General features: G+C 38.1%; 1 protein-coding gene across 3 annotated transcripts in view; it reads right to left on the reverse strand.

Moving 5' to 3' along the window:
• The window catches only part of MCTP2 (multiple C2 and transmembrane domain containing 2), a 262919-nt gene that overhangs the window by 62525 nt on the left and 175716 nt on the right, over nt 1-24678 (reverse strand). The window lies entirely within an intron of this gene.

Here is a 24678-nt window from a genome sequence, read left to right on the forward strand (position 1 = left end):
CTTATTTAAACAAGATTGCTAAGTCCCATCCCCAGAGTTCCTGATTCCGCAGATTTGGAGTGGGGCTCAAGAAACTGCATTCCTGAAAAGTTTTAAGATGCTGCTGTCCAGGCACCCCACTGGGAACTATTGCTCTAAATTCTTACATGTGTCCACCAGATGATATGTATAATGATGTTTACAAGAGTACTTTTGATAATGGCAAAAAAACAACTCAAAAAACAAAATGAAAATATCCAAATATGTAATCAATTCAAAGGTCTATCTACAATAGAATGGATAATTTACTCATACAGCTATATACTATACATCATGTAAATGAACTACACAGATGAACATCAAAAACAATACTAATAAATGCAAGTCACAGAATAAGACTTTTTTATGATTTCTAAAACTTCAAAAATAGACAAAATTGAATACATTGTTGAAACATAGATACAAAGATGGCAAAACCACAACTGACAGTGAATGACATGCAACATTCAGTATTACCATTACTCCTGGGGACAAAGCAGGAAGGAGGAGTCAATTACAAAGAAGTAGAGAAAGAACTTCAAAAAATGTTCAGTTTGTAAGTGGGGCAGTAGGTACACAGATGTTTTACCTTATCATCTTTCTTTAAACTGCATATATGTGTGCATACATCGTTTTACAAACTCCTTTGTACATGTGACATATTTTACATTTGTTTTCCCTTACAGTAGATCACGTACCACTGGAAACACTGAGTGTGATTCTGCACTGGCCTAGGAATGCTTTCAAAAGCCATGATTTCAGGGTTCCCAAGCAGCCACTGTTTGGTTAACAATTGCCATGAAGGACAACGTGCTGATTTTGAAAGTGATAAAGGCCAGGGTGAGGAAGAAAGTAGAAAAGGAAAACAGGTACTACCAAACAACACATACACACACCCCAGGTTATGATGGTAACAAAACTGTGGAGAGATGCTGAGGTCCTGACCTTCAGTTCTCACTGTGCTTTGCTCTTCTTCACTGATGGACATGGAAAAGGGCAACAGTCTTCTGTCTTCCTGACAGACCCACCCTTCAGCTGCTGACACCTCCACCCCATACCTGTACAAAAATCCTTTGTAGTCAAAAGCACTTGAAAAGTAATCCATGCCTAATAAATTTATAGACATTGCATAAACATAATAGGGCATGCTACATTTGTGTGTGTGTGTGAGAGAGAGAGAGAGAGAAAGAGAGAGAGAGAGAGAGACGTAGTCTCATTCTGTCGCCGGGCTGGAGTGCAGTGGCGCAATCTTGGCTCACTGCAACCTCTGCCTCCCAGGTTCAGGCCATTCTCCTGTCTCAGCCTCCCAAGTAGCTGGGAGTATAGGCAGCTACATTTTTTTAAAATAATAATGTCACTTCCTACTCTTTGAGACTTTGTATTTTGAACTTACCTGAGAAAGGGATACCATTTCTTTTCTCCATCACATACAGTAACCTGTGAAACACTGATCATCTTATATCCATTTCAGAAATGTTAGCCACTGCCAAGAACTGCAAATTAAAATACTTCAGGGGTCAAGTAGTTGAAATGTAGCTCAGGTGGAAGACTATAGGGTGTGGTGGGGACCATGGCAAGCTCAGATTGCATCCCTTCTCCAAGGGATCTATTTCTTACTGTTTCTTACTCAGTTTCAGCTGACTATTTCAGGCATCTGACATTACCCAGGTTTATCATTTTTCAAGAGTTCACAATAGGAATGAACTATTAATGCACACAACTTGGACGGATCTGAAGGCCATTATGCCGAATGCAAAAAGCCCATCTCAAGGGTTACATACGGCATGATTCCTTTTTGTATGACATTCTCAAAGTGATAGAATTACAGTGAAGAAAAATAGTTAAGTGGTTGCCAGGGTTAGGGTTAAGGATGTGTGAATTTTAAGGAGCAACACAAGTGAGGTTCTTTGTGATGACAGAACAATTCTGTATCTCAACGGTGGTGATGTTTATCTGATATGTACATACTGCCACCACTGAAACGCATGTAAAAGCTGATTAAATGTGAATCAGGTCCATACCTGAGTTAATAGTATTGTGCCAGTATGAATTTCCTGGTTCTGAAAATGTACTATGGATATGTAAGATATTTATTGGGAGAAACTGGCTGAAGGGGGCACGGGAACTCTTTGCACTATTTCTTTTTTAACTTCTTGTGAGTTTTAAACTATTTTCAAATGAAACGATTTTTTACGTTATGCGATGTTAACTCCTTCCATTTTTAAACATGGAGAACAAATTCAATCACTTCACGATAATTTGTTTACTCTTTCTCCTTCCCCCAAACACACCCACACACCCCTCAGAGTTGGCCAAACGTGGCTCCACAATTATTTGCAGCCAAGACCCAGATTATTTGAACACACTTTGAATTTGTACAATGCTCATAATACTTTGCTCCAGTGTCTATCCATTCACATCAGGGTCAAAGGAATCACTCAACGCAGAGGTCTCATCTCAGTGTTCTTGTGCTCAAGGTCTTTTATTTTTTCCCACTCTCTACAGATAGTCTAAAACTATCAGTTTGCAATTCCCGGCCCATCAAATCAAAATATGTCTGACCTTCACATATGCAATATGCAATTCTTTCTCACTCTGTTTCCTACCATAATTCTTAAAAACTGCTTCTGTTTTTCTTCTGAATACCTTAAAGTGTCTCTAGGAATGTTCATTTTTCTCCTTTACTGGTCCACCTGGTTGGAGCAAACCATTCTTTCCATAAGATACCTGGCACATATTTTGCCCGGCATCATGGTTAATTTTGTTCATATCTATTGAATGCACCAGAATTATTTTGTTCTTTGAAATCCAGAATCGTATATAATTCATCTCTATATTTCTTATAAAACATAGTATAAAGTTTTATATGATATAAATACTCAAACATTTGTTGAATTGAAACTGAAGTCAAAATTCAAGCATTTAAAGAAAGGTCTAACCAAATCCCACTTGTTGTTATCCAACATTGTAGTTGAGTAATGTCATAGTGAGGCAGCGTGTAGAATGCAGTGGCCCAGGAGGAAGACCCCTTAAATCAGAATCCAAACTATGGCTTTGGATAATACAAATGCAAGAGGACAGAGCTTGAGAGTCTCCCGAATGCACAATCCCATACATTTCCCTAATGTATCCTCAGTGTGCACATTTGTGAGTGGCTTGGAAAGCCTGAACGTGGAAAAGTTCTGGGGAAGGTTTATTTCCATTCTATACTCTACATCAATGCCCAGAAAGCCAAGGTGATCAAATATATCACAGTTTCTGAATCAACTAAAACTACTGAATTAATCAACCAACTAAAACATTTTTTCTGCATGCACACATATGTTTATTGCAGCACTGTTCACAATAGCAGAGACTTGGAACCAACCCAAAAGACCCTCAATGATAGACTGGATAAAGAAAATGTGGCACATATATGCCATGGAATACTATGCAGTCATAAAAAAAGGATGAGTTCATGTTCTTTGCAGTGACATGAATGAAGCTGGAAACTATCATTCTCAGCAAACTAACACAGGAACTGAAACCTAAACACCACATGTTCTCACTCATAAGTGGGAGTTGAACAATGAGAACACACAGACACAGGGAGGGGAACATCACACACTGGTGCCTGTCTAGGGGTGGGGGTTTAGGGGAGGGATAGCATTAGGAGAAATACCTAATGTAGATACAGGTTGATGGGTGCGGCAAACCACCACAGCACATGTATACCTATGTAACAAACCTGCACGTTCTGCACATATATCTCAGGACTTAAAGTATAAAAATAATAATAAATTATTTCAACTAACATTATGAAACTTTTACTACATCCGAGGAACTGTGCTGTTAAACTCAGTTTCTTCTAAACTGAGTAAGTGAATAAGACACATTTTTATCAATCACTGCCCTACAGTGAATAAGGCATGGTTTTATTATCCAGCAGCTGCCAATATGAACTCTGACATACACATGCACCTATGCGTGCACACATATCTAAATTCAAGTTCCCATTTTGCCTTATTTAAATGCAGTTTTAAGTACAAATATCAGGGTACCTCATTAGATATGATTCCATAGTAGTCAAATGAATATTTCTTTTTAAATAAGGACATAAAATCATTACTGTTTGACTTTGGAGGAGTTTGAATATGGAGTCAAACGCTTTTAACTGTTCTGTTGTACTTTTCCCTTTTGTGTTATACCCAACAGTTCTGAAATAATTAAATTTTCTAACAGTAAATATTTTTTTTACAGGTGTGTAGAAAACATTCAGTTTGGATCTAAATCATGGCTCTACAGTACTAGCTGTGTGATCTTGGAAACATTACCAAACATTTTTCTTCTGTGAAATGGGAATGGTAATATCTGCCTCAAGGGCTCTTGAGAGGATTAAATGCAATGATGAACTTGAATGGTTGCCATTATGTTTTTATCAATTGGATAAGTGGTTACATCCAAGTGAAAGGACAGAGAAAAAATCGTGAAGAAAATCACTTGGAAGATAAAGTTTGTTAGGCTCTATTTCACCAATTATTTTTGTAGAAAAGCACTCAGATAATTCACTGGTTACTACTTTGTGTTAGGCTCAATGCTAGACAATGAAAGTGCTTAGTTAAGACTGACAGTTTAGCCTAGGTGTCATGGCTCATGCCTGTAATCCCAGCACTTTGGGAGGCCAAAGCAGGAGGACCCTTGGAGTTAGAGGCCAGCCTGGGCAACATCATAGTGAAACCCCATCTTTACAAAAATAAACAAAAAAACAAAAACAAAAAAAAAAACAGACGATGATTGATAGGTTAGTGTTTAGTGGGAAGGAGGGAGTAAAAGCAAAAGATATGACGGTGGTAAAAATTTAAAAAGGCTTCACATGCTTGGTGATGGTAAAACATCCAACAGCACTGGTTCATAGAGCAATGGGTAGCAATAAGGTTGGAGAACTCAGTGGGGACCAGGTCATGGAAAATCCTGTATTTCACAGTAGGAAGTTGAGAATGTGATTTGAAATGAATAAGAATAATGGATTTCTAAACAAAGAAATGATATGATCAAATGTTTAACTAGATACATCAGGTGACATGGTATCCTTAATTATGAAAATGGGCAAGGGAAATGGGAAACTGGAAAAAAAATAGGAAGAGTTTCACTATGACAGCTGCTGGGAAAGGGCAAGATTGCTCTTGCCTAGGATGCTAAAGGATGTTTTACAGAGAATACAGGATTTTACTCACTTTCAAAATGTGGCTTGAAGTTTGACTAACTGTGTAGAGTCATGTGGAAAAACACCATGGATGTAGTACCCCTTATATTCACCCACTAACTAGGAATTATTTCTGAGTCCTGCACAATCCTCAAAGTTATTCTCTATCCTCTTTTCCCTTTTGATTGGCCCCTGGAACTAGCCCAACCATTCCTCTCCCCATGAAAGCTCTCATGCCCAAGACCCATGGTGTGAACAGATACAGAGCTTCCTCCCAGACTTCGTCCCCTCCAGCCATATACTAGCAGTCATGGAGAAAGGAGACTGAACACACCAAGTATCAAAGATCTTTCATGTTGCCCACAACATGTGACTTCTACATATTTCAAACTGCTGTCCTCCCACCCGCTCTCAGATTAAAATGTCTATAGTACATAACCTCCTCCCTTTTCCCAAATTTAAGCCTCTCACTGAAATACTTCCTATGCAAGAAACCAGAACTTGCTTTAGAAATCCTTATCCTTCAGGAAGCCACATGAATGGAAGACAGGAATGCATGACCTCATTGTGGGAGGCAGAATAATGGCACCCCAAATAGGCACCCACATCCTATTTCCCAGAACCCGTTATGTTTTGGGACAAAGGGAGTTAAGGTTGCAGATGAAGCTAAGTTTCCTAATCATCTGACCTTAAAATAGGGAGATGATCCAAATTACCTGAGTGGGACAAATACAATCTCAAGGGTTCTTAAAAGTTGAAGAGAGAAGCAGAAGAAAGCCCAGAAAAGACATGAGGGCAGAAACAAAGTCAGAGTCATGTGACAGGAGAACTCAACAATCTTCCCTTGTTGGATCTGAAGATGGAGGAATGGCCATGAGCCAAGGGATGTGGGGGCAGCCTTCAGAAGTTGAAGAGCAAAGGAAATGGATTCTCCCCAGATCCTCCAGAAGGAAACAGAGCCCTCCCTTAATTTTAGCCCAGTGAGACCAGTGTTAGACTTCCGACCTCCAGCACTACAAGATAATATATTTGTGTCCTCTTAAGCCACTTATGTCTTTGATCATTTGTTAGAGTAGCAAAATAAAATTAATACAATTGCACAGGCATGCATCTGAGAACTTGTGAGTTTGGTTCTAGACAACCACAATGAAGCAAAAATCACAATAAAGTGAGTCACACAATTTTTTGGGTTTCCCAATACATAATAAAGGCTATGTTTACACTGTGCTATAGTCTAGTACAGTGTTCAGCAACATTTGCAATGGTAAGTTGCAATATTACATTTGCAACAGCATATGTCTAAAAAGGTGAAGTAAATATACTTTAATTAAAAATAGTTCATTGCTAAAAAAAAATACTATCATTTGAGCCTTCAGTGAGTCATAATCTTTTTGCTAGTGGAGGGTCTTGCCTCAATGTTGATGGCTGCTGATGATCAGGGTGGTGGCTGCTGAAGGCTGGAGTGGCTTTGGCAATTTCTTACAATAAGACAGCAATGAAGTCTATCACATCAATTGACTCTTGCTTTCATAAAAGATTTCTCTGTAGCATGTGATGCTGTTTGATAGCATCTTACCCATAGTAGAACTTCTTTCAAAATTAGGGTCAACATTCTCCAACCCTTCCACTGTTTTATTAACCGAGATATGGAATATTCTAAGTCCTTTGTTATTCCAACAATCTCCACAGCATCTTCACCAGGAGTAGATTCCATCTCTAGAATCCACTATCTTGGCTCATTCACAAGAAGAAACTGAAGAAACTTCTCACATGTTCAAGTTTTATCATGAAATTATGAAATTATAGCAATTCAGTTATATTTTCAGGCTCTACTTCTAATTCTATTCTTGCTATTTCTGCCACATCTAAACTTACTTCTTCCACTGAAGTTTTGAACCCTTCAAAGTCAACTGTGAAGGCTGCAATCGACTCCTTCCAAACTCATGTTAATATTGATATTTTAACCTCCTCCCATGAATCACAAATGTTCTTAATGGCATCTAGAATGGCGAATCCTTTCAAGAAGGTTCTTATTTTGTCCAGATCCATCAGAAAAATTCACAATCAATGACAACTATCATTTTACAAAATATATTTATTTAATAAGATCTGAAAGTTGAAATTACTCCTTGATCCATGGGCTACAGAATAGATGTTATGTTAGCAGGCATGAAAACAACATTAATCTCATTGTATATCTCCATCAGAACTATTGAGCCACTAGGTACATTTTCAATGAGCAGTGATATTTTGAAAAAAAGAAAAAAATCATTTTTTTCTGAGAAGTAGCTCTCAACAGTGAGTTTAAAATATTCAGTAAATGATGCTGAAAACAGATGTGCTGTCATCCAAGCTTTGTTGTTCCATTTATAGAGCACAGGCAGAGTAGATTTTGTAGAATTCTTAAGGGCCCAGGATTTCTAAACTGCTAAATGAGTATTGGCTTCAATTTAAGGTTACCAGCTGTATGAACCCCGAACAAGAGAGTCAGCCTGTCCTTTGAAGCTTTAAATAAAGCATTCTCTGTAGCTATGGAAGCCCTAGATGGCATTTTCTTCCAATAGAATGCTGTTTCTTCTACACTGAAAATCCACTGTTTAGTGTAGCCACCTTAATCAATTAACTCAGCTAGAACTTCTGGATAACTTGCTTTTTTGGAGAAATGGTGCCAATAAACTGGTTAGATGTAGGTTTGCACAAATTTTCAATTTGTAAACAAACAAACAAAACAATATGTGCAAAGTGCAATAAAGTGAAGCCTGATAAAAGGAGGTCTACCTATATAACGTAAAAGGGGTGAAGAGAAACTAGGAGAGGCTGTTTAGACTGACCAGAAAACCAATTCTACACTTTTGGAAGAAACCAGTGGGTGTAGGAGGGGGCATGTTCTTCCCAATCAAAGTCCTATGTAGAGAAGGGGAAAGGGAAAGAGACACCAATAATGGAAGAATGGCCTTGGCAAATCTCCGCTTCTTGAAGCTCCAGAATCAAAATGTCCTTTCCTGCCCTGACCCTCCCTTTTCTTCCCTGCTCTCTAATAAAACCTTCATATTTCCACCTGTACCTCTAAGTCATGCTCTCGGTGCCATAATATAAAGAAAGGTTACCAAATCAAAAGTCTTTAACCATTTGTTTCCCTAAGATCCATGAGCAGTGAAATGTACTATTTCTGGTGTTTATTTGACATTGTCTCTGACTAATCCTATGTGTCATAGAGTGACCTGGTCAGTTAATTAGGGGAACATCAGACTTGGTGTCTTGCTCTTACAGACACATTTCCATCAAGTAGTTCTAGTTTGGTGTGGGTATAACCCCATCTGGCCATTTATTCCCAATGCTTTTGTAGGTAGACATCTCGATTATAATGTTTCTCACTTTTACTATCCTCTATGACTATTGAAATAAACAACGCATGTCATTTTCAAACTGTCAGTTTCACAATACCACTATACTGAACATTTCTATGAAGACTATGGCTGATCCATTCTAATTTTAAAGAAAGTACATATGATATATAAAATATATTATCTTAAGGTTAAATATAAGTTAGAGGCTTTTAGACTTCATTCTTCTAGATATGAAGTTTTCGTTGACTTTTATTTTCCCCTTTGGAATATATTAATGGACTTTTTTAAACGGGGTAAAGAAGGCTTCTAACCTATATCATACATTCACTTCTTATTAAATAGTTTTTCTTTCCTTAAATGTGAAGCATTTATTAAAATTCGATCCCTTTAATGTTTGCATCATGCTACTGGCCACACTATGGTCTACATTTTGTGATGATTTTATATAAATGGAAAAAAGTCAAACAATCACTTATGGCCCAATAAAAATCCCCACACCACTCATACAGGCAGAAAAAGTAGTTTAAAAAGTAGAAAAGCACTGAACTAAATGAAAGGAAAAAAGCATCTAATGTGCTGCACTATTGGCTTTTTCCCCCTAGAATGATCATAATTTCAGGTCTAGAATCAGACAATAAATTTCTCATTATGCGTCTTTGCAGAAGGTGGTAATTGAGCAGCTGAAAGTCTGATTTTGGTAAATACATCTTTCAAAGCCATCAGCAAATTCTCTGCTCTGATTAAAGGAAGAGAGGAAAAAAATTCTTCACGCATTTATTTATTCTCCATAAAGGTGGGTAGATGAAGAGGTCAAGAACAAAATTCCATTAAATGTATCGATAAGTGTCTTACTCATTTCAGAAGCGTAATTTTTGGCACTGTGGGGCCCTCCATGGTAGAAGTCCAATGGGATTCTAATTGGACTGTAAGTGGACAAAGCATTCTCTAAGAGTGTTCTCTGACTTTGCTCACATGAACGTTAGGCTGCAATTGTGACTAAAAGCTTAAACATAACACTTACGACTTACTCCTTCATGACTTACTCCTTTATGTTCATAGAAAGATTAGATCAGAATGAACACAGAAAAAAATGCTCTAGGTAATAAAGCAAGTGTATCTAATTAGCATTAGTGCAGTGATAGAGTAAAGCAGTTCACGGTATTAAGTTACTCCACTTGCAGCTTTATTTCTGGCACTAAAATAAGCAGGCTTGCAGTAAGTTCATATTAAGCCTGCAACAGCTTTGTACATATTCGATGTGCTTAAAACCGACTAAGGTGCCCTAATTCAGGAACCCTCCAATAATGATTAGTGAGTGATGCTATTTATAGCAAAGTACAATTCCTTTAGGAATCGTATCAAGAATGTCTTGGATGGTCTCCCGTTACTCAGACAGACTACCTATTTGCTTAATTGAAAAGCAAAAATGTGCTTGTATCAGAGCCATACATACTTGCCACTAAAAACAAGAATGATGCCAAGGCTTGGATCCTCCTTTCCCTTAGAAATGCTGTTAGGAGTCTTGAATTTATTCTGATCAAGAGGAGTTCAAGGAGCTTTTTTACAATGCTGAAACATCACCAGAGCTCAGGAATAAATCCAAAATATGGTCGTAAAACATGAGTGTGCACACACACAAGTATGTGTACTCACTCAAACAATCTTTTGTGCACCAAGATAAAAGTTCAAATCAAAACCAAGCAACTACAAATTCAATTTTTGACCTGTTACATTGGAAATCTGTTGCATCTTGCACATGAATGTGCTCTAAAGAAAACTACTGAAGTAATGATTATCCCATTTAAAGATGCTTCTAAATTTCAGTGTCTTTAACATCAGATAAAAATAACAAATTTGATGGCATAAATAGAAAATAAAGTATTTCTTAGCTATTTTAGGATCAGACCCTTTTAAGCACACAATGAAAATATTTTTAAAAACCCTTTAAAAACCAGGAGGCAGATGTTCAGGTAAAACCAAAGCCAAGGGATTGTTTATTTTAATAAAGCTATTATATGTGTAGCCCCAAATTAGGAGTGGCACTCAGGCCAGGAGATGTCTAAACCATCACCACCTGTTTGCCCTGAAAAATCAATTAAAGTCACACTTTCATAGCAGCCCCCTTCTAAACAATAAAACTTTGCTTCATCATGAGACTTGAGGCGCTCCGAGGGAACATGTTTGAAACCTAAATCCATAGTCTCACATTACTTATAAACTAACCACAGTAAAAACAGCCTTCGGGGCAGTGGTAGAAATGGGAGGGAGAAGGAGATGACAAAGATGAGGAAGGGGAGAAATCCCTACTTCCATTTGTTTCATACTGAGAATCATACCTCCTTTTGGTGAATTCCAATAATTTCTTCAAAGGCTCTATTTTTTTCTTTTATTTTTTTCTCCTTCAGAACAGAATTCTGCACTGTATTTTCTGTGCAATAGAAGAGAACCAACTTTGCAAGTTGAAAGCAAGGGCACTAAAGCCATCGCAAGTGTTTTAGTAATTAAACGAATATGCATAATGAACCATATGCCCAAAGGGCCTGTTCTTCATGTGGGCCAGATTTTTGTTTGAATTTTTAATTTTTATATACAGATGAAACATTCAGTGTAATCTACCAACAGTGTGAGATAACATGCAATCAGAGAAAGTGCGAGGGACAGTCCACACAGAAGCAGGAACAGGAGAGACTACAGAAATGCTCTTCTGAAGATTTCGATTCAAATGTGTTTTCCCCCTCCAGCAATTGTTCTCCTCATCTGCTCAGAGTCTTCAAGAGACACATATAATGAATACACTGACAGCTTTATACAGGATGAGTAAAATACAGCGCCGTCAGCCGAAAAGTGTGAAAATCTCATGGGACAAACAAGGATTTCTTTAAAAAAAAAAAAAAAAAAAAAATCCTTCTACACCCATCAGTCAGACTACCATCTTGAATTACAGGGAATCCTCCCAGGTCTCTTTCGGAAGCTACATAAATATTATATTGCAGGCTGTAGGACACATATATTAGCAATTTGAACTGGTCTAAGAGGAATTCTTACTTCTCAATGACGCAACTGTGCATAGTGGGGAGAAAATGCTCGAGGCGGAATGCAAGCTTGCACTCCCCACTCCTTCCTACAGCAACACAGACTGTGAATTTAAGGAGTTCATTATGCTCTTTGCAAACAGACAGCTCCCCGATATTTTCTAAACTGCCATTGGGAAAGAACTAGTAAAACCTTAGTTTAAGCTTTTCAGTGTCATTTAGGAAACCCTGAGTTATAATCAAAGCAATATAAAAGATACAGAATCTGATAAAATTGCTATATCAGCTCTCAGATACACAAGATTGAGTTAGGATTCTCCAATGCAGAGAGGAGACCTTTTTTCAAATGTGTCCGTGTATCGTTTGAAGTTTACAATGATGATCTGGACAAAGTTGTCAGGTCCTAAATGTGGTTGGTCTTGCACATGCCTAATTCAGGGGAAATATTTCAGAATGGGGGTGTGTTGGGAGGGGTGAGGTTGGGGAGATGCACAGAGGAAATCCTAAAGGTCACCTATTTTCTACATATTTAGCTGAAATAACCTAAATGCAGAATGCTGCACCGGGTGTTACGGCACTGCGAAAAGATTATGAAAACAAATCTGATCAAAAGTCAAAGTGAAGCCTTGGACCCTTTTCAGGCCCCCTTTGGAACACAGACATGCTGTCATTTTCACTATGTAAACACCAGAAATGGAATGCAGAGCATTTAAAGAGCAAGTAACAATGGTACGGTAAATAACATCTCTTATTGCTTTCACTCCTAATTCAGAGTTTATGCCTTTGACACCGTCTAGGTTACTTGATCTAGTGGTCTCAGTGGAAAGACAGATAAACTTCAACTGCAGGCAGAAGACTAAAATTGACAAGGAGCATCACCTTTCCTGACTGTTTAAATCCTTTAAGGAAGTGTCTGAGCAATTAGAGAGGGAGTGTAATCTTTGCAGAGTGCATTAACACTCTCCGACCTCCCAGACAATAGATCAGACCTCAGACACATAATGCTTCCCTAAGGCTTTTTAGCCAGTGTATTTGATCTCTTAGTCATTCCTGTGTTACTGTAGGTATCATCCACGTAGAAGGCATTATTCATGAACGCTACTGTCCACTGACTGAGGCTGGACTGCAGTCAAGCAAAAAGCAGGAAAGACACCATAATTCTCTGCAGCATTTCCTGTATCTTTAAGATGGAAGCTGGGGGTAGGTCCAGATCTCTGGAAAATATTCTTTCACATTTATCTTTAAGCTACAAAGTCGATAATGTAAAAGTGTATTAGTAACATTAATACCCATAGGTCATTAGATGATCATGAGGTGTGAATGGAACCAACCCCCAAAACATGCCATACTTTTTGTTTGTAAAATGAACTTCATAAGAGAGTCATTGGGAAAAATACCATGAGTGATAAACAATACTGGAATATGCAAAAGAAAGCAAAGGGGGAAAATCAAATAAAATCCTTGCACTGCAAGCTTTTAAATCTTCATCTATCCTGCAGGTTACTCTGCAGGACACACTAGTCAGGCAATAACCTATTTCCTGATGAACACATCCTGTTCCAACTGCTAATCTCACAGTGGAAGCTTGGCTTTTACCATTTATTATAAACATTTTCAAGAACTGCTTACCACGATATATTTTTTAATGGATTAGATTTTGGTCAGCTGCTAACAGAGCAGAGAACTGACTATTTTTTATATGAAGGCTGCAAAATAGGTTTTCAGAGTGTCTGACTTGCATTCTACTCCTCTCCCTCATGAGTAATTGGAAGAACAATTGAAACAGAATATAAGAAGGCCAGAGGTTTCTTTTCTTTCTTTTTCTGCCTCTTCTATTATATCATAAAAAATTCTGGATCCAAGGGTACAGCATATAAGACATTACTGGTTTGAACTTTACTGTAAGACTTAGTGAAATGTTCAGAGGAAAGGCAGAGACTGCAATTCACATAATTTGCTCAAGACCATCACAGTTGTCTGTTGATGACACTCAACATCTAAAGCCTAAAGTGTTTAAACCAAAATAATTACATTTTCTTAGAATCAAGGCAGCTCCCCCTTGAAAATGTACACTGCAAAGGTTTTCTAAATGAGACTATAAGAAAATAGGAAAGCTGAAAATTAGTTTTATCCTTTAGAGTTTACATTTTCAGACTCAAACTTAAAAAACCATCAATGAATATATACAGTCACAAAAAGCAATTTAAAAACTCTTGAACCTTAACTAGCAGAAAAGAAAGATCTCCTATATTCCAAATGCTTTCACTTTGCTTTGACAATGCTTCATGTCCAAAATAACCATAAGAATTGAAAAAATGTTGTCATATTCACTATTTTCTAATGCTAAAAATATACATATTTATGTTTTGTTGTTATCCCTGGATAAAATAGCTTTCAAGAAATTTGTGCTCCTAGGCACATTAAAACTAACTGGAAACACCTAGCTAAGGGAGGAAATGGCCTCTGGAAGCAACTAGATTTGATATTATGATTTGAAGGAATGTCTCTGTGAACACACACACACTCTCAGTGTCACGCCTAAGCCATGTCACACCCAAGAGCAAAGGCCTTCATAGAAGCTAAACCTAGCCAATGGCATAAACATCAAATTTTAGCTGCAGGTTAAAGAAAGTAAAAATGAAATTTAAAAAATAAGTCTTAAAATGGTTATTTTCCTAATGAAATCTGTACCAACTGGGCAGTAATCTGGATCTTATTTCTTCTGCATAAGGAAGAATGTGCTACAGAATATTCAAGAAAATTATTATAAAAACAGAACAGAAAAGTACACAACATGAAAATTTGAAATTTTTTTACTAATGTAATAATTTCTGCTTGTAGACGATTGTATCAAATCAAAAATAAATTGCTGAAATTAAAATCCCCAAGAAGTAGCCCACAGAAATTTACCTTAGGATTTTATCATTTATGAGTTTCTATCGCCACCTGCAGGACTATCTTTAAGTAAACCCAAGCAGTTGTCAAGCTATTTGTTATTTTTCTTTCCTTTTCCTTTTTTCTCTACCTCCTCTTATTCCCCAATCCTGTTTTTGATTAACTTTCTAGGAAGTCAATTTTTTGAAAACATGTAGATTATTAAAAATGTAAAAATCACCAATGAAATGCAAAATCAAATTTGCCAAAAGAGGTGCAGCTAATGAGGCCACAGTCAGCTAATTTTTTTAACAGCTAAATGCACTATGCATTTTCCTATTGTGAAAAGTAGAATTTTGGGACGGGGGGCAATGAATTAGCTTATAGAAGTTTCCTTACAAAAAAATCGAGGGTCTCGGTGATTTCCAAGGAAAACTGCTCTTGCTATGGGACACAAAATGTTTATAATTGCATGTACCTAGCTTAATCCAGAGCAGAAGCAATGTGGCTATTAATAAAGGCATACTTACTTTAAGAAGCAATACTCTATTCCTTCTTAAAGAGAAGGCAATGTAAGACAAGGCTTCACTAAAAGTGTCACTAATGCCTAATAAAGTAAGAGCAAGTTTTTATCGCAGAAGTCAAAACTTAAACACCTCCCAAACACAAAAGCACCGTTCATCATCATCATCATCCTTGTCATCATCGTTATCATCTTCATTACTGTCATCACTATGGATACAACATTTTGATGAGGAATATTCACCTGTTCTAACAGAAGAGTCAGTCAAGTAAGCACAAGGTAACAGGTAACAATGCAGATTTACATCTCCCTACGGTGTGTTGCCACTCCGAATAGCAACTCCACAGGCTCACAAACTATTTTTACTCAAATGTAAGACCTGAGGGAAAATGTATCTTAAAAAAAAAAAAAAAAGCTGAGTCCAAGGATCCTGTATATATGCAGTTTGTACTCATGAACTAAAACCATAATTTCAAAGTTTATGACTACACAAGCCGTGCATTATAAAAGTAGTGTAGGGCTGAGAATCCTCTGTACAAACAAATGAGGAGGCCTTGGGAAAATCACTTTCCCGAAGCCTGCAGCTTTCTTCTTCCCCTCAGACCGACCACGAAAGCCCCTCCTACCTTATTCTATGGCTCCATCTTTTCTAGATTAAAACAACAGCTGTTGGGTCTTGCCTAACACCAATGGGGCCCAGAAGTATATTTCTGTTTTGTTTTGGGTTTTTTTCCTCGACAAAATGAAGCATCCCAGACAATGAATTAAAGCAGAAACTTTAAAGAGCTTGGGAAGCAACAGAAAAGTCATTTTAAAAGGCCAAAACCAATATGGATTTAGGTAATAAGAGAATCCCAGGGAGACTAAAACAGTCAGTAAACACTGTGCAAGAGCAAGCTTAGATGATTATACATTGAGACGTGGATGATCAGACTAACAAAAATCTTCCTCTAAAATGCATCTGTTATTTAAAAAGCCAGTGACACAACCCCAAGAGAAAGGGAGCAGTAACAAAACACACCTTTCTAAATCATAAATCAAATGGCAAAAGTACAACATGCTGTAGTAAAACCTAACCAGACCACAAAGAAGGTTTCTCTCCATAAACATCAGATCAGGCAGCTAGAATGATTACTCGGCTCTCTAGTAACTGTCACCTGTGGTGGGTCTAATTACAGGCTATCCCAGCAAGCACGCCCACATCGCACAGCAATAAAAGGGCCCTCCGCTTGCCAAGCACAGCCAGACAATGGCAAGCACACGCCACCTGATGAGGAGCCCCAAAAGATCAGCCAGAGAGACTAATACAAATGACAGCTTAGAAACAAATGAAAAAAAAAAAAAAAAGGCAATATCAAATTAGCCAGATATCTAAGTGCTGAGCGTGGCTCTTCAACAGGTCAAAACCTACATAGGGAAGTGGTTATAACTGTTTTCACACACACCAGGTCCCCCTATTTCTAAATATTCTTTTCTGTTTTTGCATCACGCAAAATGTTTGCACATCCAGGTGTCACATATAGAAACAAATGAGAGAGGAGAAAAGGCATTCAGTTCTGAAAATATCAAGAATGGAATATTCTCAGATTCAGGGGCTGTGATGGCAGTTAGAGATTTGCCAGCTCTCTTCCTCCTCCTGACTGCCTTTTGGCCATTTTGCTACTAATTAGCACAATCCCTGGATGGGCAGGATCAAGTAAAAGTCAAAAAAATGCATACCAGACAAGAATATGATGAAGTTGCTAGCTTGTTTTTGGATTTTAGCTACTGATGCAGCCACAGGCTGTTATGATCAGCGGAGACGTAAGAATAAAAAGAAAGTAACATCTGGTAACAGATGGTTTTCACTAGTTCTAGCACCCTTCGAAGAAGCATTGATTAGATGCCTACTGCGTACCTAACATTATCCTAAGCAGTAAAAGGATATGCACAAAGATGAAAGACTGGGCCTTTGCCTTTCTGTAGGTTGCAATATTCTAAAACAATCTTCAATCATGAGGCCGTGTTATACTGCATAACTATATAACACATGACATTAACCTGAAGTATTAAGTCATTGAAATAAAATACCTTTCTTTCTTTCTTTCTTTTTTTTCTTTTTTTGAGACGGGGTCTCACTCTGTTGCCCAGGCTGGCCTCAAACTCTGCCTCTGTCTCTCAAAGTGCTGGAACTACAGGCATAAGCCATCTATTTTTGACATGAACTGAATGTATTAGGTCAAGCATGAAGAGTATTATCATAGCCTTGAGGTAGAACTCTGCTTTGGCATCTGGTGGTTAAATAGACATTAAGTAGTCCTGGAAACGGTCGACTCCTGAACATTAACCACAGCACACAATACCAAGCTCTGCATTTCCACCCTGTCATTGAACAGCTTCTCAACAAGTCCAGGTCCACAAAAACACTTTGCAATGAAATAGCACATGAGTGCGTGTGTGTTTTAATGAGGCTTTTCTCTGATTTTGAAGAATACCATCACCCACCAATAGTTATATCAGATAGCAATTCCTACCCATACATGTAACCCATTCCATGTTTTTAAAATACTTCCATGCTTATGACCTAATTTAATTCCCAAAAAGCACATTTTTCTTATGATATGCCTGAATAATCAAAACATTACCTTTTGTTTTCAAATATAAGGGAGGATGATAGAAGAAAGTTGGGGGAATCAAGTAGGGAAACCAAGGAGGTGAGGAGGGCTGCTGGAGAGAGGCAGAGGGGAGGGGATAAATGGGGTGAGGAGGAAGAAGAGAGAGAGGGAGGGAGGGGGGAAGGAAGGGTGAGTGGAAAATATGGGAGGAGGGTAGACAGACTTATGAGTGCTCAGTATGAAAATTCATCTTTGCATTTCCGTATCTAGCAGTGTATTAGATACTCAAAACCATCACTGCTTGTGGAACGGGGAAGGAGAAAAGGGAAGAGAGAAGAGGAAAGAGGGAGGATTGAGAAGGAGCAAGCCTGAAGAAGGTGGTAGTCAAGCATCAGTTGCATTAAGGAGCTACATGACCTCTGGAGTCTTTAAGATTAAAGATCCTAAAATCTGTATCAAGTTCAGCAGGGTATCTCTGGAAAACAGAGTGAACTAGACTGCACTACTTGGAATCTATAAAAGACAAGGAATCCATATTAGTCAGGGTTATCTAGAGAGACAGAACTAATGGAATACACACACACACACACACACACACACACACACACACATGCATCTATTAAGTGTTATCTCACACAATCACAAGGTCCCACCATAGGCCATCTGCAGGCTGAGGATCAAGGAGAGAGCCGGTCCGAGTTCCTCAGCTGAAGAACTTGGAGTCTGATATTCAAGGGCAGGAGGCATCCAGTGCGGGAGAAAGGTGTAGGCTGGGAGGCTAGACCAGTCTCTCTTTTCACATTTTTCTGCCTGCTTATATTCTAGTTGCACTGGCAGCTGATTAGATAGTGCCCACCCAGATTAAGGGTGGGTCTGCCTTTCCCAGCCCACTGACTCAAATCTCCTTTGGCAACACCCTCACAGACACACCCAGGATCAATACTTTGTATCCTTCAATGCAATCAAGCTGACACTCAGTATTAACCATCACAGAATCCTAAACAGAAAATTCAGAGAAGGCAGAAAATATGTGCTTGCAAGTGCACACCAACGGAAAGCTGGGAAAAGGCAGTGGTAGTGACACAGGGTCCCACACAGAGCCTGGACCTATACACAAAAGGGGGAGTTAATCATTTACATCTAACAGCCTATGTGAATATGGCTGTGCTATGATTACAATAATTGAGATCTAATGTTTACTAGTCAAAATTGAAATGCTCCAAAATAATGATAAGTGATTTCAGTCAGTCAATCTATGATTCTGTCTGAAATCACAACTCACAAAATTGAAAATATAAACATGAAAATATGCTAAAATAGTTAATAGTGTCCTTTTAAATTTTTAACAGATAATCTTTTTAATGCAATTACTGTAATTTTATTAAATTGCATAATTAGTTAATGCCTGAGAACCTGCCAATAGAAGGTGCAATTATGTTGTAAACATTATACTCACAATATGCAATGATGGATTGTTCCTATTTTTAAAAAGTACTGTAAAAACTTTAAAATATTTTGAAAGTATATTATATAGTCCTTCATGAAAAGGAAGACTAGGGAAACTATCTTACATATGTTAAAACAAATAATAAGATGCCAAATATTTTAAGCATTTAATATAGCTATACATTTTGCATATATATGTATATGGATATGTGTGTGCACTTATATATACACACTTATAAGATGTCTAAAAACCCCTCTTCTTCTGCTTATTGTAACTGTGAAATTTTGTTTTTCCAGCTTTACAGAAATACTTATAATTTTTGAGCATCAACTGCACACACACCTAGCAAATGGGCAGCGATGTCTGCTCTGCACATCCAGTTGTGACTTCTGGTGGACGTCACAACCAATGAAAGAGCTTAATCAAATGCAAGTGCGTTTGGTTGTGAGTAGATTGGTGACAAAACTTAAAGTAAATCTTTTAGACACAGTTAACACATAAATATCAAAAGCATCAAAAAGACATTTGACCAGCATTATTTAAAGAGTCTAATCTCAAAACAATGTTGTAATTGCATTTGTCATTTTTACCCAAGCAAAATGAATCTGAATGTTTTTTGGTCCACAGAGAAATCATGGAAAACAGCAGTCCTCAAGGCCTTGCCTTTGGTTTTTACTAAACTGCTTTCACAAAATATTCAAGTTTTTAAGTTCTATGTGAAATTACTTCACATTTTCTCAGTATTCCAGGATCTCTAAAAGCTAAGAATTCTATATATGTTAAATATGGGATATCACCAAACAAGTGGACAGTTGTATTTTTTAACTTTATTAAGGGAGAGGTTGATTGATGCTTTAATTTGTGTATCATATTTCAGTCCTTGTCAACTCTGAAAAGTAAATTCTTTATTTCCCTACACTCAAAAAATCAGAAAAAAGTCACAGATGTTAAAATCATAGCTTTATGAAGACACTTATTGATATATGGTAGATTCAGATTACTTTTTAAGATCAAACGTCCAAGTAAAAATTTAATAAAACAAAGAATCCATCAATGCCCCACAGACTTGCCTCCCTTGATACAATAGGTGTGTGCCTGAAAGATCGGTGGAAAAACGAAGCTGCATAAATGCAATTCTATGTTAAAAGCATCAGGAGAACTTTGTGTTTAAAATCACCTTCTGATGATGCCATCTGTCAAGTAAATAATATTTTACCATATGAAAAATGTATTTATATAATAATATAACTTTAGGACCTTTAATAGACAACATTGGGATTTATAAAATATAAGTATGTCATAACAAAACACCCATATGTGATTGGATCTACCAATATAAATATCACAATGTAAAGTTATCTTTTGAGAACAAATTTATCGTCATTATGATCAAATAATGTATTTGCACTGAGACACTGGTTATATAAAACAGAGATCCCCACTAGAAATGTGGGCCTCTTTTATAGCTATTATTTCAAGATATTTTAAAGGAACATAAGGGATAGTTATTCTCTTCTACCCCATCCCTTTTTAGAACAACTTGGAATACTAAAAAAAAAGAAAAAGAAAAAGAAAAAAAAAAAACCTGAAAAGTACAAATGGCTTCCATGAACTCTTCCACTAGTTGTTTTCTGTTTTTACTTTCTTCTCCCCTTGAAAATCCCTCTACATCATCTAAAAGCATTCCTCAAAGGTCGGGAAAAACTAAGTCAGACTCTAATTTGGGACTCACTCTAGAAGCAAGGCTCTAAGGCTTTTCAGATCATCCAGCTGGATCCCAAGGATGCCAAAGGCATGTGATGCCCAGCCACCTTTGGCTTCTTCGATTTTGGTCTCATTATCACTTGTGAATAAAATGTCTGAGCTGAAGAATTATTCCCACCCATGTAATGAGGGTTTCTTTCCTCTATAGCATTACAGCTTGGAACAGGATTAATCCCCACACATAATATCTAAATACAGATCAGAAATGATCAGTATGGTTGCTCCTGGTGTCATTATCTAAATACAATGACAACAAGCATTGCATCCTGGGCATCAGTGAGAAGCAGAACAGCTGAAGGGTTAAGCCTGCATAGGCTAAAGCAAGATGGCCTGGGTTTCAATTCCACCTCCACCTCATACACACACACACGAGCTCTGTCACTGTACTTGACCTCTACAGGCTTATTTTTCTCATCTGTAAAAAGAAGACAGTACTCACGATCTACATCAGCAGGTTGTTGTGAGAACTAAATTTATAAAATCCTTGGGACAGTGTCTAAGCACTGAAATAACATGAACTATGACTAATAGTACAAATAGTCAAACTCTGTGTGGGAATGGCCATGTACATGTCTTGTGTATGTATGTACATGTGTATACAATACCACATATATTTACAAATCTATTCATAGGGAAATATACAGGTGCACTGACTTCAAGGCAAAATATTTCAGTTCTATTTGGCCTCGTTCACTAAGTCGACATCTCATATTAATTTGTTTTTCAAATGGGAAAGTCAAGAATGTTACTTTTTGAAGGAAGAAAAAGAAAAAATATCTACTTAATTTAATACAACTAAGTAAACCTTAGAAAAGGCAAGATACCAAAATGTCTAGAAAACCTAGGGGAAGGAGAAAGACTGAAAAGACAAAATGAGAAAGATTTTCAATGTTCATCCTAACAAGAAGAATTCAGTCTGTAGAAACTTGATTTGTAATGGTCTGACCACCCTACAAAAGACCATGTTTAATTTCTTATAACAATAAATTCAACACTATGCAGCAACATTAACATAGCAAGTGCCAGTGAATTACTGATAACTTTCTTCTCTCATGTTGGGAATACAACCACCCCTGTAAGTGTAGCAGTGAAAAATCACATGGTAGAGGAAGCTGACGCTTGGGTCATCTAGCAAGGTGAGTTCTCTCACGTTTGTCCATCCACTTCTGATGAGACACCACGTGGACCTAGATCTTAAGAAGAGCCTGCTTTTTTGTAACTGCTGCTTTCAACAGGATATGATTATATTCATGCACATGTATACAGGCATCCATGGAAAACATATGGTTTGCTTTCATAAAGTCTTAAAATTGACACTGAGAATAGATTAAACATGAATTCTACAATGTTCATGCTTGTATCACCTGGAAAGAGTCCAGAACATAAAGTTAGTATTTTATGTTTTCTCACAAAACAGAAGAACAACACATCCCTTCGGTTCTGCCCTTAGTTTGTTGTGTTAGCATCACTTCCTGTACCGTCACAGGAAGAAAAGCCCTACCAGGGACTGGTTCAACTAAAATAGCTCCTTTCACACCTGTGCAGTGAACCCTCAACTATCACATATGCTAATTTCAATTAGAGGACCTGACTACAGGTCATTTAACAAATCACTGACTTAAAACCTTGCTTCAGACACCACCACTGTTCTGCCCTGTAATGCCAAGCCAAGCAGCTGGAACATAAACAAAGTGTCACAATGACGAATAAAGACATCAAGCAGCATTCTGTCTTCAACAGATCACAGGAGAACTTCCGTCAGTGTGTCACCTCCGACAGATACGGCAGTTGCATAGTGAAGAAAGGCAGAGAAAAGCCTGGCAGGTTGAGGATCCAACATTTTGCAGAAAGACAACCCATCATGAAGCCCCACAGACTCGAGGACACAGTACTACAGCCAGGGTGGCACCCAGGTGTGCACCTCCACCCCCGGCCCCCTCCAACCCAGTCCCCTACAGACAGCTAACAGGTCTACAGGCAAGGTACATGAATGAAATAAAAGGAAATGAAGGCTTGGCTACCCATAATCTTACTAAAAGAAGAACGAAAGAAGATGAAACTGAGGCCAGGTGTCGTGGCTCAAGCCCATAATCCTAGCACTTTGGGAGGCCGAGGCGGGTAGATCACAAGGTCGGAAGTTCAAGACCAGCCTGGCCAATATGGTGAAATCCCGTCCCTACTAAAAATACAAAAATTAGCAGGGCATGGTGGTGTGCGCCTATAGTCTCAGTTACTTGGGAGGCTGAGGCAGAAGAATCGCTTTAACCCAGGAGGCAGGGGTTGCAGTGAGCCAAGATCGCATCACTGCACTCCAGCCTAGGTGACAGAGTGAGACTCCGTCTCAAAAACAACAACAAAAAAACTGAAATACATTTTTTATTCCGTCCCAAGAAAGCATTTTCTGTATAGCCTCTTGCTTTAATAGCAGAAATCATTTTGGAATAATCACAATAAGAATAACAAAAACAATTTTTAATGAAATTACACTTCGTCAACTTAGGGAGCAGAAGTATCCACCACGTTATGGCTATGATATTTCTGAGAATCACTAAGGCCAGTCAACATACACATGGTCTAAATTTTTGAAAGCAGAGTTTTAAATAAAACTGAAAATGAGTTTAAGTGAGCACTTTTATTCCAGTACTTTCAGGACAACCAAATGATAGGCTGTAGGTATATAGCATATCTAACTGGCTCTGCATTTTTTTCAATGGTGTCCAGTGAGAAACGTACCTATACACACAGTCGCATAAACCCACATATCCTTGCAAAATCATACTTTGGAAAACCAGCAAGAAGAACACCATCTTGATCTTCCTTGCTGTGGGCCTCAGAGATTTGAGAGTACAACATGGCAGCCTGCATTCTCCAGTCTGGGGGTGGGCTCTGCTCCGAGGCATGAAGCCCAGCAGGGAGGAATCCCTCAGAGAAAAGGCAGTGGAGAAGTGGCTCCATTTCCAAGGCTCCCTTCCTGTTTAGAAGTCCCCTCTATTAGACGACCTATTTCTATTCATCTGTTCTAATCTTCCTTCAGATCAAGCCAGCAGCCCATTAATCATTTCTGTCATCTCCCTACAGAATCCAGGGCAACAGATCTCTGTTTTTCTAAAATCACAGTGCCAGAAACTAAACTCGAGAAAGAGGAAATCCTCTCCTCCTCACAGCGGCTGTCTGGGTGCTGACTGGAAGAAGCCACCAATTGTGTTCACTTTCCTCTTTTGCCCAGAATTGCATAGAACATTCCATGGAAAGTTTTGAAAGGGAATTCGGGTGGGAGGTGGAGCTGGGGAGGTTGAAGAGGAACCCAACGCATGAAGCCACCAGCTGAGGAGAACGTGAGAAAGGGAAGTAGATAAACAAATGCTGAGACAATGACGGATACAGATTAATAAAACCTTTATTAGTGTTTTTATTAAGGCCAAATGTTTTAGCAACTTCAGACAGCAGAAAAAGTATATAAAAGGTCAAGCCTGCTGGCAGCATGGGTCCTCTACACTGAAGCAGTGGAGAACTAAAATAAACTACACCAAACAAAATACTCCCCAATGGCAAAGGAAAAGCCTCTTTTGGAGCTGATGTACTTGATCGCATAAAGATGTTGGGAGTGACCTGAACCCATTGACATCTTGGGCTAAATATGTTTTTCCCCCATTTTTTAAATGAAGCTATGCCTGTTGGCTAAGAGAGAACATTGAGCGTATATTGGCAGTAGAAAACAGAAAACAGAACCACATAACATTCAGAAACCAGATTCACCAATGATCATGACTGATATTCACACTCTTAGACCACTCATATCTCATATTAGTTTTTATAGTGATCTTTGCACAGGACAGAAATGAATGTCATGATACTAAATATACAGAGATTTGCAGTTGGGAGCCTTGATTTCTCCTC

The sequence above is a fragment of the Rhinopithecus roxellana genome, chromosome 5 (genome assembly GCF_007565055.1).
Source record: "Rhinopithecus roxellana isolate Shanxi Qingling chromosome 5, ASM756505v1, whole genome shotgun sequence".
NCBI lineage: Eukaryota > Metazoa > Chordata > Mammalia > Primates > Cercopithecidae > Rhinopithecus > Rhinopithecus roxellana.